The following is a 17,203-nucleotide window of genomic DNA, read 5'->3' on the forward strand; positions in this document are numbered from 1 at the left end:
AGCCTTTTATCTAGCAGAAATGGGCTGGAGTGGGAGCATGAGACTCTCCCCCTTTAGATGGATCATTCAAAGTGGTTGCTTTTTGGAGACTCGGCCATGGGTACTGTTACCATTTTGTTGTGCTTTTGCTTTAGCCTGAAAGCTCTATATACCAGTAAAATACTCTGTGTCCACCAGACTGTAGAAATAATAATTGCCTTTAATGCAGCTCTAGCCCAAGTAGGGAACAGCCTAAGGTGTTCTCTAAGTGTTGAGGTGACATCAATAATTGCAGGAAGAACGGGCAATTGAGCTAGCAGTTCCTATGCTGGTTTGCAAAGGACAAGGATGTGCTTCTATCAGAGGACTCAGTGTGGGCTAGTGGTTAGACTGGGAGTTAGGAGCCCAGGGTTCTGACCTTGCTCTTATGCCAAGTCTTCAAGCCTGGGCAAATCAGTTAGGCCATAATTTTTCAAACATGGGCACCTAAATGAAAATGGACTCTCCTCCCCTCCCTGCCCCCCCGAGCCTACCTCTCCCATTTCTCACCAATCCCTTTGTGGAAAATGGAGAATCAGATGCCCAGCACTCCTGAAAATCACTTTCATTTCAGTATCTAAATATGATCGTAGGAGCCAAAGGGCCTGTATACGGAGAGGGGGAGAGAGGCTTGGAGTGGGTATTGTGCACTAGCTGTCCATGTGGATTTTCTTATTCTGCCTTAAAAGTGCCTTTGTGGGGCTTAGCTTAATCCATGCTCTGAAAATAAATCTATGCTGCAATGGGGGGGAGGGAGAGGATCATTTGCAGCTCATGCAGATGGATCCTCACTTGGTTTTAATCTAGCTAGCCCATGACAAGCAGCAATGGGGACACAGCAGCGTGGGCTTCAGTACAGGCTAGAAACGCAAGTATATACCCAAGTGGGCCAGACAAGTGTGTGCAGCCGTGACACTGATGCCATTCCCTCACTTACTTGTAGCAAACTAGCTGGATTAAAGCCTGCTTGGGTACGTCCGCATGAGCTGCAAATGACACCCTTGTTGCACAACAGATGTAGCCTTAGTGCAGAATAAGAGCGTGCACATGGGGACAGCGATGGCAGTTTCCTGAGGAAACACTAGTTTAGGACCGGATACTGTACGTGCTGGCTTAAACTGGGAAAAATAACATTATTATTAGAATAGACTAATGCAAATTACTGAAATATTCAGCAACTTGCTGAGTTTTCTGTACATGTAATATTTAGATAGTGTTGAAAACTGAAATGAGTCATGACACGTATAACTTCCTTGAGAAAATGCCAAACCCAAATGAATGCAGACATTCCAGTGTTAAGTACTAGAATACATCTATGAATATGATACCTACTTCAGTTTTACTTTGTTAGGGTTGTACAGATCAAATCTCCAAACCTACTGGCTTACAGAACCACAGTTTTAGTTGCACATTCAAATTAAGTGGAATGTGGTGTGCATTAATGAAACCGTTTTTAAAACAGAAAATACCTTGAACTGGGACTGATTTTTTTGTTTGGGGCAGTAAACCCCATGAGGTTGCCTGGTAAAACCCACCTCTGGTAAATATCATGCATTCCTGCATGGGGAGCTAGTGCAGAATAGTGCACTTTGAATTCATACTCTAGCTTAGTTTGCAATAGCCTCCTTATGTACCTGATCCCCAACTTTAGGAACATAAGCTTGAAAATGTTACTGGAAGCAGGTATCGCATAAACATAATCTGCCAAAGCGGATAAAAAGGTTTTGGGTTGATTATTTTTTTTAAAGTCACACAACTTTGTTTCTCTAAGGGAGGAGGGGAGAGAAATAACCAGGACAAATTGTACATTACCATCCTCACCTGTATCAAAGGCTGGCAGGTCAAAACATCAGATTTAAAGAGTAATTCACCTAGAACCACTGCTCTACTCTTCTAAGCTATATGGATCTCTTTCTGGATAAATATACTACTGCAATGAAGACAGCAGAAGTAGAAGATTCAGAATGTGTTGGCTTCAAAAACTTTTTGGGATCAGGGGGGAAGTTTGACTTCCTGTGAAGTTTCTCAATTTTCAAAGAAAGATATTGATTTCAATATAAAATCTAGACAGTAAATATTGACGCTTTTATACACAGAACAGTTTTTCTCCAAGGATGATATTGAGCTTTATGTTAAGTTTTAATTAACATTTGTAAAGTATTATACCTCTGAGTATATTTGAGGAATGTAGCTCTTGTCCAAAGGGCTTAATTCTGTGTCATTAAAGTCAATGGGACCTTGGTTGTTGGCATAAGTGGAAACAGGACCCGGCCTAAAGTGAATTGCTAATGAGGCAAGGAATGGAACCCAGGAGTCCTGACTCTAAGCCCCCCGGTGACACTGCCTCCAATGCTTTGCATGTTGCCTATTAGAGAGGAAAGGATCACATCTCATACTAACCAATGAAGGGCTGCCAGCTAAGCCCCTTCATACATGTTTTATCAAGGGAGCACTTACTACAAGCTGTGTAGGATGATTGACAAAACATACTTAGAACACCATGAACAAGACCCTCAACTGCTGAAAATCAACACAGCTCAAGCGACTTAATAGACATATAAGGATTTGCCCCCATAGCTTTGAGTCTGACAGAAAGGGCAGCGAGATTCTTCCTGTACTCAGATGAGCAACCTTATTGAAGTCCATAGCTCAGGGCTGGAGGATTGGACCCTATGTTTATTAATAGTCTAGACTACTATGGGCTGTGATACCTTGGTCTAATGTTGGTTGTTGGGTGTAGTGTGCGGGTGCTGGGAGGTGTAGGTGGCCTGTGATGTATAGGAAGTCAGACTAGATAATCTGATGGTCCCTTCTGGCCTTAAACTCCATGAAGACAACAGTTGTGTTTGGGCTCAAAGGAGAACTGCATGGTGCCCAATTTCTAAAGATCACATGTAATGGAGAGGCTTCCAGCATCTCCCAGAATGTGGCTTTCAAAGGCTATGAATAAACATGAGTAGTCTGCATCAGATTGTGAGAATGAAGATGCTCTATTTTCCTGCTCTTTTGCAGATATCAGCCATAATTAAGTCGCCTTTAGAAGGCATGACTGGGTGCACTTTTACTTTGCCTTCACTTGCAAAATGCAATACAGCCTTTGTCTTCCAAATCATGTATTCTCCCAAAACGCACAACACTGTATTCAGCATTATCCAAGTAGTACGTTGCACTGAAGAGTTAAAAGTATCAAGTCATCTTGATGAGTTAGAAAAGCACACCGACAACTAGCTTGTAACACAACCCAACGAAACATCATAGAACACACCTTGACAACATTTACCAAATGTCAGTTTCACTGTTAACTCTATGTACAGTAATGAAAATAGTATGAAATTTGGCAAGTTTTTATCAGCTGTTGATGTCTGTCACCAGGTGAATTTGCTACTTGACAGAGACCATCACGGCATTACACACGTGGGATTGCGATTTGTTTTTGGAATGGAACATTTTTAATGGAACGTTCTCAATCAACAAACCCAAACGTGACAGGCAAAGCGAGTCTCGTTTTTAATCACCTCACAAGTCAAAATATGCACTTCAAACCATACCAGAGAGACACTTCCACAAAATGGGCTGCTACTGCAAATGCATGAGGTATAATGTTACACATACATGCCAGATAAAAATTACTCCATAACACTATTGAAAAATAAAAACAAGTACAGGTCCATTAAAAATGGATTTCCTCTCTGTATTTTAAGGAATACTTTCCAATGTTCCAAAAGAAACCCTTTAAGACTCATTTAACCCCTTTGGGACTGGTAGCCACAGTGCTTTTCAAGGTTGGTGATGAGATGCACTCTAGGAAATTAATTTTTCCTGCTGCCAGTATGTGGCTCCAGTCTGTCCCCTTACTCGTGTAAGTAATCTGACAGAAGTCAGTAGGATTATTGGTGTGAGCAAGGGCTACCCACGTGACTTGAGAGGTGCTGGATCAGACTCTAGACTGGTACTCAGCTTGTTTTGCAATCCAATCGATTCCTGAATGTTCACGGGGGTGGAAAAATGCTTTCTGAGCTAGCTATGAGTGCCTTTAGGCTCACTTCAAACCTGCTGAAGCCTTTGCTCATCTCATTTTGAGACTTAAGAGTCCAACCCCACAAGCATATTAAGCAGCAGGAAACACTGTAAACAAACATTTTAGCACATCTACTTAATATTTGAGAGCAAGACTGTAAATTACACCAAATCAAAAGTCATGGGTCTCAGCTACATCAGAAGCAGATTCACCGAAGAGAGTGGAATTGCTCTAGTTTATGCCGGTGGAAATGAGATCAGAATCTGGCCCCCCATGCCTCAGATCCTTTCTTTTAAATGTTGGCCAGGTGCAAAGTAAGGGCTGGTCTACACTAGGGGGGGAAATCAATCTAAGATACGCAACTTCAGCTACGTGACTAGCGTAGCTGAAGTCAAAGTATCTTAGATCGAGTTACCTACTATCCTCAGGGTGCGGGATCGACATCCGCGTCTCCCCCTGTTGACTCTGCTACCGCCATTTGTGTTGGTGGAGTTCCGGAGTTGACAGGGGCTCGTTCGGGGATTGATATATCAAGTCTAGATGAGACGCGATATATCGATCCCTGAGAAATCGACTGCTACCCGCCAATACGGCCGGTAGCGAAGACGTACCCTATGATAGTCTCTGTGTTGGACACAAATCCTTTTGGTCAAATTGTGGCAGGTGCTTTGAAGTATTTCCTCTTACTGTTGCCTTTTGGCAGCCTAAGGGAGTTAGGCATCTAGCGCTCATTGAATTTCAATGGAGGTTGGGTGCCTAGCTCACTTAGGCCCCTTTGAAAAATCTCCAGCCGTAATCCTTCAACTACTGATTTTCTGTCAATGACATGTTAGCCACCAAGTGACTTAGACCTTTCTGAGAATCCCACCCACTGTTCACAGAAGCTACATCCTTTCAGTCTCGATCATCCTACACACAGGAAGCAGAGACTCCTGTGATTCTTCACGGCAAGTGAGACACTCAGGCCATGTCTACATCTAAAATTTTGCAGCGCTGGTTGTTACAGCTGTATTAGTATAGCTGTATAGGGCCAGCGCTGCAGAGTGGCCACACTTACAGCAACCAGCGCTGCAAGTGGTGTTAGATGTGGCCACACTGCAGCGCTGTTGGGCGGCTTCAAGGGGGGTTCCGGGAACGCGAGAGCAAACCGGGAAAGGCGACCAGCTTCGCCGCGGTTTGCTCTCGCGTTCCCGGAGCCACCCAGCAAACCGCAGGGAAGGAGACCTGCTTGCTCGGGGTTCCGGGAATGAGAGAGCAAACCGGGGAAGGAGACCAGCTTCACCGCGGTTTGCTCTCGCGTTCCCGGAGCCACCCAGCAAACCGCAGGGAAGGAGACCTGCTTGCTCGGGGTTCCGGGAACGAGAGCAAACCGGGGAAGGAGACCAGCTTCGCCGCGGTTTGCTCTCGCGTTCCCGGAGCCACCCAGCAAACCGCAGGGAAGGAGACCTGCTTGCTCGGGGTTCCGGGAACGAGAGAGCAAACCGGGAAAGGAGACCAGCTTGATTACCAGAGGCTTCCTCCTTCCATGGAGGTCAAGAAAAGCACTGGTAAGTGTCTACATTGGATTACCAGCGCTGGATCACCAGCGCTGGATCTCTACACCCGAGACAAAACGGGAGTACGGCCAGCGCTGCAAACAGGGAGTTGCAGCGCTGGTGATGCCCTGCAGATGTGTACACCTTCAAAGTTGCAGCGCTGTAACTCCCTCACCAGCGCTGCAACTTTCTGATGTAGACAAGCCCTCAGTGGGAGTGTTCCCTACCAGGTTCAGGCCACATAACTCGGCTTTGTTTTCAAGGACTCATTGACAGGTCAGGAAGCTGATGCACAAATAGCTCTGATAGAAGGGAGCTGGCCTTGAGAGAAGGCCAGTGGGAATCTACAGATCTGAAGAAAAAATATACAGAGCAAGTTAAAGAGAGATGGGCTTAGTTTAAGATTCATAGATTCTAGGACTGGAAGGGACCTTGAGAGGTCACCGAGTCCAGTCCCCTGCCCTTAAGGGCCAGAGCCTCACCTGGTATAAATCAGCCCAGATCCAGTGAAGTTAAATTTACTGAGGATCTGGCCCAATGTCTTTATTTATTTTTTAAATGTACTTATCTGTGTTACTTTGCCAGGCCTCAATCCGTAAAGCAGAGTTTCCGGGACTGGGCACCTCCAGGGATTAGTAATGGAAAACAGAACCTTTCACCTCTAGGCCGTGCTGGTCTGTGGACAAGTAGGACTTCAGTCTCTAGAGGAAGACTTTTTTTTTCCTCCAAAAGCCGCTAAGAGATTTGGGAGCACGTGTTATGCTGAAAGTCAATGGGACTTGTGCTCCTAAATCACTCAGTGCTTTTGAAACTCTTTTCACACACATTTAAAAGGTGCTAAGGGCTCTAACTCCTATTAAAATTAATAGCAGTCAAGTGGGTTCAGGACTGAGCTCTTAATTGACCCCCAAAATGTCTTTCATAAACTGAAAAGGGTTCAGTTTGGCACCCTCCATTTATACAACACACCCCTTTTCTTGTGACTCTGGGTGCAAATGCAGGATTCAGCCTGACTCCGTTCTCATGCAGGTGTGACTCAGGAGTGGTTCCATTAAACCCAGTGGAGTAGCCCTGGGGTAAAGGTTGTGTGAGTGAGAGGAGGCCTGGGCCTGGTGTGTTTGCCTGACTCGCATGGACAAGCCTGGTGACAGTATATGGGCATTCAGCCTTGTGGCCTCTGGTCTGCTGACTCTAGCAGAAATGTTTCTTTAGTTTGGGGGAGGAAGAGAAGAATTCAAGAAAAGGATTTTTTTGGGGTGGGGTAGAGGGTTTTTTTTGTTTTTAAAGGCATGGACAATTTTCAGGTAGATAAGTTTTGAGGCCTAAACAAGGTTAGCAGTGTCCAGTGTTATTCCCTGCCCCCAACTGCTAATTTTATAAATTGCGCACCAGTTGTGCTTTGGAGGATCTTACAACAGCCCAGGCCTCACAATCAGACTAGGGTGGCAATTGTGAACTACAAAACAAGCCCATCGATCCAGCCCAAACCCAAGGTTTTGAAGAAGTTAACTTTAGTTTGATTCCTCTTCGCAGCTCTAGTGCAAAGTGAAACACAGGTCAATCGGTTGACTTCGTAGCCCAATTTTTTTTTTGATTTCTAGAGCCAGGAGGAGGGAGAACGATGTTTATTTTTAAAAAATGTTTTTCCTGACTTAGAGTCCCATTCGGAAGCATTTCTCTGGCCCAGGGATGTTCTACATGGCCTGATTGCCTGGTATCCTGGTTTGAAATACAAGTGAACATACAGTATGTGTAAGCTTCTGCTCCAAGTACACTTTACTGTTAGTTACAAAGCTGGGAAAGATGGATGTTCTAGTCAACTATACAACAGACCATGGTCTTTACTCTGTTTTCTGTACTGTATATACATTGAAAATGCTCTTGGAATACTGACCCAAAAGAGAATAACGGCCCCAACAAAAAGTCTCCACTCCTCGTGTTTTCACTGCCTCTGCTCCTGCAATTTCTTCTTCACGTGTTGGTGGCTCTGCTGTTGCTTCTGAATCCTGCACAGCAGACAGAACCAACTCCGTCTCAGCCAGTCCAATCGGGGTTGACAAGCAGCCTCTGCGAAAACAGCTGCCGTGATGTGGTTAAAAATAAACAATGCAGTTTGGGGTTTTTTTTAAAGTAATACCATGCAGAGCCTCATCCGAAGCCCGTCGGCTTCAACAGGCTTTGGCTCAGGCCCTATCTATATTTGCTTTTGTACAAGACTCTAAACCCATTGCAGTCATAACCCTTCTGCTGCGAAACAGTTGTCTGTGTTTGGTACAGCTTTGAGTGGATGTAGGCAGGATGTCAGATGGAGCGATGCAGGGGTATGAATGTCCAAAAACAAAATGTGGGCAGGAGAGAGCCTTTTAGAGCAATGTGTTGGGGCTTGTCTGCCTCTTCACAGTTTGGCTTTGCTTAAGTCCTATCATTGAAAGTAAAGAGAGCTGCTATTTTACTGTATTGTCCCAAGAAAAACATAGGCACAGCAGATAAGCTAGCGCGCCTCACAACCACACATCTGATCTCCCCGGTGGCTACGCTTCTGGACGGGGAGAAGAATCATTTGCTTAGAATGCAACTGGGCACTACATAAATTAGTGAGGGAGAAGGGGAAAGCCTCTTGCTAGTTTTTCCCATCAAGCAGTGATTACAATTGTACCTCGCTGATCTGCACACCTTAAGATTCATACCCCAATGTGGTATCTTCCCACACTTCTGAGCAAAGATTTCAGAGCAGAGGATGCTGTACTGAAGTCCCATGTGCCTGAGCAGGGTTTGGACAAGCGTCTTAGCCATGGTGTGCCGCTGCTGACACAAGAGCTGGTGCTGGTGTAACCATTGTAGGGGATACTCTGGTAGCACAGAGACAGTCAGCAGCACCTAAGCCACCCCGCTTCCTGCTGCCAGTGGTGTGGGAAGTGTTCTCAGGACTTTCCTGCATTTCTCAATCCCTAGCTGCTACTTAGCCCAAACATTTACACAGTGGTTTTGCAGCCAGAGCAAGTCAGCTTATCCAGGCCAGCCAGTGATGTTTGTTTGCTGTGTAGATGTACCCTAAGTCCTTTGCAGACAGCATAACTTCTACCACGGGACCCGACTAGCGTATAGGTAGCCTGGGATGGGGCAGGAGTGTAAAGGTGAGTTTTACGCTATCGTTTCACACCCATTCCCCGATTGATGCTGTAGGCTCATCGGCCATATGCTAAGATCTGGGCCTTATTTAATACACTAGTGTTACTAGCAAAAACAACCAAGTATCATAATGGTAAGTAACCATACAACAGATTCTTTGTGATGCACTCTCCTTCCCTCTGCAATTGCTCACCTACTTGCTGACAACATGGTCATTGGCAGTATGTCTCCTAGACATCACCCCAAACGCGAGAGGAGCCGCTTTCTCAGCAGCTTTGCTGCTTCTCTTTAACCCCGGTGCATTGGATGTCAGTGGGAAAATAACAAACAGATGTAAAATAAAACAGCAGTTGTTAAATGAATAACTGACTCCTTTTTTTATTATAGTATTATAAACCAATACTATAATATGCACTCCTGATAAAGTTCAACATACTGTAGAAAAGGGAGCATTGACGTCTGTGAAATGACGAGTGAGTTATGGTGATGCTAGAGTCACTATTAGTCACGCATAGTCCAACAGCTATCTGTCTGGACACTTGCTTTTTAAAGCTAGGCACAACTTGTTAGCTGACTCTGCAACACCTTCCTCTTCAGCGTCAGTGGATGATGTTACCCTTTTCTCCTAGTGTAATTAGGGTAAACTGGAAATCCTTTGGTGCAGAACATACCTAGTTATAACCAATATTTCACAGAAAAATAGCACATGACTCATTCATTTCTCATGGATAGACACAGCCCGTGATAGTCATTTGAAATAAAACAGCAAGAGCAGTTGAATTGTTATAGACAAAACATCTGGATTGTTTATTAGCTGCTCTGTTTAACATTTCCTTTTTGGTTGTTTAATCTTTCATGAGTATGTGGGGGTTTTTTATTGGGTTTTTTATTTTAAAGGCTGAAATAAGGTCCAAATGATTTTCCACCTCCTTCTGCTTTTTCCTGGCTTTGTTCGGTCTTGTTATTATATTGCACATGGTTTGAAGATAATCTTCGGGCTGAAAAGATGTTCCCTTCTACATAATGCACTTGTTAGAAAACACAGATAACACGTAGAACTCTTTATGCCACTAGAAGTTAAAGTACTGCATACATAAGAGGGTAGGCCATCCATCAGTTCAGTCCACGATATACAGAATATAACTAGTCACTGCATTCTCAATGTGTCTGATTCTTTTAAGAAATATTTTACTGACCAACTACACTTTTTGTAGCTCTTACTTTGAGATGACTTCTGTTATCTGTTGGGCAGGGGAAATAACAGCTTTGAAAGAAAAACAAGGTGTTTGGATTTTTTTTTTTTAAGGCAAAGTGGAACACATCTTGCACACAGATCCCCTTTAAGAACCTCTGAAATCTTCATGCCCTAAAAATGAAAAGTACAAAATAGCTAATTAAAGCAGTTTAACAGTCTAAATGCAACACAGTCTAAATAACAAAGTTTGCTATTCTAAAGACAGGAAAAGATCCAAAAATATGCTCAAATTATTGACTATTATCTCTCATTAACAGTGAGTCTCAAATCCTACCCAGGGTAATTAGCATGACATTGCTTTCCCTCATCAGGTTTATCTCAATCAAGCTGATTTTGTTAAGGCCTGATATCATCTGAATCATGTTTAGCAACTGATTGGCCTTGTAAATCTGGCACAAAATTAGTGTGAACTGTTGATGGCAAATGTATGTGAATGATTACAGAGAGGCGAGGCCAGGTTCCAATCTCATTTGTACCCAGTGGAAACACAAAGTAATGCCAGAGCAGGCAGTCTTGATTTGCACCACTGAACTTAGAACAGAATTTGACCCTAGGTATTTGCCACATTTGAAAGGGTAAAAATATGGGTAGATTTGCCAATGTAGTAAAAGGGGGGAAAATCCAGTCCTCTCCAAAGACTGCAAATATTGCATATTGTCACTACCCCAGAGAAACTGTACCTGATCCATTTAGATAACATCTAAATATTTCAGACATTTAACTAGGACAAAGCAAATATAAAGACACATTTTATAGAGGGGAAGTCCTACTGTTTCTTTGCCCACGTCCAGACTACCCCGCCGTATGGGCGGGTTAAAATCGATTGCTCAGGGATCGATATATCGCGTCTAGTCTAGACGCGATATATCGATCCCCGAGCGCCCTTACATCGATTCCGGAACTCCATCAACCTGAACGGAGTTCCGGAATTGACACGGAGAGCCGCGGACATCGATCCCGCGCCGTCTGGACGGGTGAGTAATTCGATCTTAGATATTCGACTTCAGCTACGTTATTCACGTAGCTGAAGTTGCGTATCTAAGATCGATTTTCCTCTTAGTCTGGACGAGGCCTTTGAGATACAAACCAGAGAGAGTTTTGGAAATCTATCACTCTACAAAATTAATGGTCCTGCTTTTTATTATTATTATTATTATTATTATTTTATTATTAAATGCAACCAAAACTCCTGCTGAGACTATGTAGCTAGGGTAACATTTTCAAATCCACCTGAGTGACTTAGACTTGTCTACAGCGGGGAGCTATTGCACTTTAAATGCATACCTTTGGGCCTTGTCTACACTGCCACTTTCCAGTGCTGAAACTTTCTCGCTCAGGGGGGTGAAAAAACACACCCCAGAGCGATGCAAGTTTCAGTGCTGGAAAGTGGCAGTGTAGACAGTGCACTAGCGCTGGCAGCTACTCCCCTCATGGGGGCAGGGTTTTTTAACAGCGCTGGGAAAACTCTCTCCCAGCGCTGCTGCCGTGACTACACAGCCACGTTAAAGCACTGCCTCTGGTAGCGAAGACACACTTAGATTATATTTCAAAAACTATTGCGGAATAGAGCTTGTGTGGACAATCTTACTCCGCGCTAAAGAGCTTCTTTGTACAGATGAGCTTTAATGGATGAATCTACTTACAAAATGGTTTTATCTAAACTGCACAAAGGTTCTTGTGTGGAATAAACGTGTCCACACAGAAACTATTCTGCAATATCTATTTCCCCATGTAGACAAGCCCTAAGTACTACGGACTTTCACTACTATTTAGGCTCCTAAATCACATAGATGCTTGTGAAAATTTTCTGTAGAGTATAAATTGCTCTGGTCTCGGACCATGTCCTCTTCCAATCCACTGTAGTCATGTGGAGCCAGATTTTCAGATGCTCAACACACACAATCAGGGTCAGATTTTCAAAAGAGCTCAGCTCCCACGCAGACATCTAAGTAACCATACAATTTTCAAAAGAGATCGGCACCCAATGTGTCCCAACATGCAATTCTTTTAAAAACTTGCTTTATTAAATTATGTCCATATTTGGATCTTATGATGACTAGGATATACAATGGCTACAGGATTGCAATCTAAATGGATAAAGTAGGAGGTGCTAATCCATAGGCCCCTTTAGCACACAATTCTGCAAAGTGACTGACTGCAAGTACACCCTGTACCTAACAGAGAGTCCTACTGACTTTACCAGTTCTCTGCTCACTTGCCCAGAGTCTCAGTGGGTTCTGCATGCATTCCCTGGTGCAGATCATGTTCCAGAATCAAGGCCATGCACCAGATTTTTAAAGATATTTAGGCACCTAGGTTGCAATCCACAAAGGGAAGTGTCATGGCACTTAACTTCTAAGCACCTAGAAAATCACAGGAACTACACTGCCGACAAAGCTGAGTTAGATGCCAAAGTTCCCTATACAATGAGTAGGGAGAAGCAGGTACCTAAAAATGCAATTCACAGAACCAGCCTGCCAGAGGAGGAGAGAGGATTTGAACAGGGGTCTCCCACCTCTGAGTGCTATAACCACTGAACTATGGGATATTTAGATGTAGGGCTCCTGCAAGCTCTGCTGTCAAATCTGTTCCATTGTTGGTAAATAAAGAGTGATTGAACCAGAGAGAGAGTAGGAAAGATGCTGAAGTCCAGTGGCTAGGGCCCCCCAGGAGCAGGAGAGCGTAGGTCAAGTCCCTCTGCTCCAAGCAGGCAGGCAGAATTGTAGAGCTATACTGAGTATGCAGAGAAACCTGTGCTGAATGGAGAAAGAGCTGCCGGTGGCTGCAGCCTGGCCCCCAACTTGCAGTCCTGCACCTCGGCTGGCTCACCAAATTAAGTCCGGCCTGAAAACTGACCCTCTTTCTCCAGTCCCAATTATACAACAACAGACATATTTTACTCTTTCCAACACAGGGCACAAATATTCATGAACCACATTACTGCTTTTCCTCTAAATAATTATACATTTTAAATTTGCTTCTAATTAATATTCCAAAAAAACTGCTTCATAAAGATAAATCAATGATTCAAAGGCTTTTCTGTGTTGGGGGTGGGGGTAGCTGAATTACATTTGACAAATATGCAGTCAGTATATCAAAAGCAATTTTGCCTTTTGCCCCAAACCTTTTAGTTTACTAAGAGGGATTTTTCACGTGAATTATAATGGGTTTTCACCACTCATAGGACTCTACAGTGGCTACCCAGAGAAGTAAAATACATTTTCCTGTACTGCTCAAACATCCTGTTACAACTAGGTTTGCTTATTGCAATCCTAAGTACCCCCAAATGGCCATTATCTAATATATTTATGACAACTATATGGCTATCAGTTTCAAACATACTTAAATTCATTTGCAGCTCACGTTTCCAGATTCCTCTCTGGGAGAAACCTTGCATTCGTCATTAAAAGAATACTAGGCTCGAGTTGCCTCTCAGACCTGTTTCTCACCAGTCTAACTTCAGTTACTTCAACTGAATCGCTCTCAATTTAAACTGGAGTAGCTGAGAGTTAAGCACCAGGACTCAGGGCCACCCAGAGGGCATGGGGACAAGTGGGGCAATTTGCCCCAGGCTCCGCAGGGGCCCTTACAAGAGTTTTTTGGGGCCCCTGGAGTGGGGTCCTTCACTCGCTCCAGGGGCCCTGGAAAACTCTCACAGGGCCTGGGCCCCCGGAGCTTTTTCCACTCCAGGTCTTGAGCGGCAATTCGGTGGCAGAGGGGTCCTTCCGAGGGACACCTCCGCCACCGAACTGCCGCCACAGACCCGGCACTTCGGCGGTGAGCCCCACTTCGATGGTAATTCGGCGGTGGGGGGGCCCCGCCGTGGGTCTTCGGGGCACTTCGGCGGCAGGTCCCAGAGCGGAAGGACCCCCCGCCGCCGGATTACCACTGAAGCAGGGGCCCCCTGCTGCCGAAGACCCCAGGCCCCCTGAATCCTCTAGGTGGCTCTGCCAGGACTATCTGTGCATGGACCATTCCCCTCACTGGGAAGGGAGGCTCAACCACCTCTGTGGAGCCTGTCACAGTTCTGGGGCCACTACACCTTTGACCCCACCATGGTCAGCTCCAGGAATGTCCATTCAGGTCTGAGGCCTCTAGCCTTCATTTCTCTATGGGCAGGGACCCACATCTCTTCTACTATTCCCCAGGGGGTCAGGCTCCCAAGGCTGTGTCGCAGGGAGCCAGTCCTGCCCCAAGAGAGGTAATGGCTCAAGGCCTTAGACCTGAATGGGCATTCCTAGAACAGACCCCGGCAGCGGGAAGGTCAAAGGTGCAGTTCCTCTGAAATTGTGACCTATGGGAGGATTTTGCATTAATCACCCACTAGTGACTCCAAATTCTGCAGGAAATGCACCTCCCCACAGTGAACCAGGAGCACATAAATACCTGTCATCTGTATTGATACAAAGCGCTATGAATGGGCCTATCTCAAGATAATGATTTTTGAGGTGTTCATACTTTAAACATAAAATACAATATGGCCTCCCACCCCATCCCCCAAAAAATAGATATGACATGTAGTTGCAATATTTGTCACAACACCATTCACACTTTCCTCTGGCAGTGCTGAAGGAGAGCATGGAAACGGGCCAGCCTAGGGGGATTCCTGCAGAGCATAAAAGTGTGCAATTTAGAAACAAGTATGCAGCACCCAGCAATTTGGAAGGGCAGGTTTGTGTGTGTGTGTGCCAAAGAATCTCAGCCCTTCCCCGGGCTCGGCAAATAATTCACTCTCAGGTGGAAGCCGACTGTGCTAAATTTCAGCTCCGAAGAAATGTTTGTTCTGAAGTTATAAAGAGACTGATTAAAAAGGCCGATGAACAAGACGCAGAACTAGGTATAATGAGTCTCCATAAACCAAACAGGAAGCATCTGTTCTCTGCAGAGCTGGGGACAAAACCTGAGCCCTGCATGAAGCTACCGCAAGTACATTTTGCTGAGTGGGCACCACAGGGCAACATCAAAACCAGAGCCCTTTCTTGAAGCAAGAGACTAAAGGGAGGGAGTTTGTCCCCCACTCTGCCCCCTCTCCCCTGCAAGCTGGGGGCTGTCCAAGACTGAAATAGAAGAGGTGAAAAAAGAGAGCTAGTTGTGGTCCTGGGGTAATGATTCCAACCATCCCTCCTGGGGTCTGCAGAAAGAGGAACCCCATGGCCTTTGGTATCAAAAGCTGCTTGCTGAGGCATGGCCACTATCTGCATCCAGTGCCAGGAGAGGCTCCCAACCTAACATAACCAGGTGCAGGTTCTGCTTATAGCCGGGTTTAAAGCGTGGCTGACCAGGGTCAGTAAAGTCCGGGGTTTTCAGAAACTGCCATTACAGGGGTTCTCGGGGCAAACTTTTTGGTGGCCTCAGAGTGCAGCCACCAACTCTTGCTGGTGGCGGCTCTCTCACGTTTTCCTTAAAACCTTAATTAGCTTTAGGGAAGACAAATAAATATGCACAGACACACGTCCGAATCATTGTAATTCATTTACTGCTAGCTAGAAAGTCTGTTGTGAAAAGGGATATTAACAAACATATAAGTATCACTTTTCACAGCAGATTTACTCAGCCCTGGCAAGCCTGGGGACAAATAAAGCCCTGGGGAGGGAGGGCCAGGGGATTTGGAGGTGGGGGCTGGAGGAGGCAACAAGGGCTGGAGCCTGAAGCCCTGTGACCAGAGCCCAGGGCCGTCTTTAGGCACAGGCAACACAGGCAGCTGCGTAGGGCACCTGAAAATTTGGGGCACCACTGGGTCTTAGTGTCCACTCTCTTGTTTTCCTATCCCTGTTCTGACCCTTCCTGCAGGCTCCCACAGATGGCTGCTCTAGCCTGGTGAGTCTTCCTTGGGAGGGAATCTAGTAGTTAAAAGTGAAAAAACCTCAAGCCTGCCAGACCTATTAGCACAACATTGAAACTGTTAAAGAGACATTCAAGGGGTAATAAAGCCATTTAACAGGCATTTGCCAACCCCAAGGTATATACTGACAGGTTTCAGAGTGGTAGTCCTGTTAGTTTGTATCAGCAAAAACAAGGACGAGTCCTTGTGTCACCTCAAAGACTAACAAATTATTTGGGCATAAGCTTTTGTGGACTAGAACCCATTTCATCAGATGTCCACGAAAGCTTATGCCCAAATAAATTTTTATACTGTCAGTTTCTGACTTTACTGACAAAAACAGTTGTGCATTAATGTAATATTTACACAGAACATGTCAGTCTACAGGACCTTAGTTTAAAATTTGCTTTAAAAATATTTCATTAGTGAGCTGGTGAAGATTATAAAATCACATTTCTAAAAAATGCTTGCATAGAGTTTTAGATGCACAATCATCTTTAGCCTTAAATGTGTGGATCTTCAGACATACAGTTTTTTAAATAAATCCTTCAAAAGACCTCCCTTATCTAAAATACACATTTTAATTACTATAGTTAAAAAAAAAAAGTGCTTCCAAGTCTTCCTGTCCTTTCTGTCCATCCCTTCACCACCTCTCCCCCCACTCCCCACTGAAGAGAGCCCTTAAAGGGACAACAGTCCTTCCCTTCCAGATAGCTAGACAAAGAGTTCCCTTTCTTTACTTCTGACTATCCGACAAACTAGTTTTAAAAGAACCCTCCAGCAAAATCAGTACCTTAGTAAGATAAAATCCTTGTTATACCTAAAATCTTTGGAAACATATTTTTTTAAAGTTGGTGAAATTTCATAACCATGTCTCTTGTTATGGAGATCACACAAAGTAAATTACTGTTCCCTTTTTCTAAAAGCAATGAACATTGTTATGAACACACTAAACCTCTCTGATTAATTTAAAAGAATGTCTTTGTTTCAGTGAGTTAAATATGTAGTATTCTGGAATGCTGGCTTAAGATTTGAGTACATTTAAAATATAAATTCAACTTAGAAATACTGATGGAAGAAAATGTAAAACAGAGAAGAGCTGCATCATGTATTCCATTATATGTAATGTCGTATTCAGCAGGACAGCTGACTCACCCTTACTATGAAGTTTTTGCAAATAAATCTCTGACAAACTTCAGGGCATATCAAAAAACCTGTGACTGACATTTTTTATTCCCAAATTTTAGTGCTTTTAATTAGGTACTTTCTTCATGTCCATTCTGCATGAGGGAGAGTGCATGGAAGTCTCTGCGGGGAACTGTGACTCTCCGCCACCATGAGGCAGGCTGGGCATCTCATTATCCTTTGCTGTCAAGTCCCTCCTCCCCCTCCCCCACCAGGCTGTGAGCTTGGGCTGCCATCCGGCA

At 44.5% G+C, this 17,203-nt stretch overlaps 1 protein-coding gene across 2 annotated transcripts in view; it reads right to left on the reverse strand.

Moving 5' to 3' along the window:
* LOC115650800 (potassium voltage-gated channel subfamily A member 3-like) overlaps positions 1 to 17,203 on the reverse strand; it is a 70,646-nt gene that overhangs the window by 36,049 nt on the left and 17,394 nt on the right. Inside the window, exon 2 of one of the 2 annotated variants that reach the window (XM_030561216.1) lies at positions 9,584 to 10,066. The exons of the other annotated variant lie outside the window; for it this stretch is intronic. The gene's annotated coding sequence lies outside the window, so the exon portion shown is untranslated. Of the gene's footprint in view, positions 1 to 9,583; positions 10,067 to 17,203 lie in introns of those variants that run through there. 2 annotated transcript variants of the gene reach the window in all.

This window comes from Gopherus evgoodei, chromosome 4, assembly GCF_007399415.2.
Source record: "Gopherus evgoodei ecotype Sinaloan lineage chromosome 4, rGopEvg1_v1.p, whole genome shotgun sequence".
NCBI lineage: Eukaryota > Metazoa > Chordata > Testudines > Testudinidae > Gopherus > Gopherus evgoodei.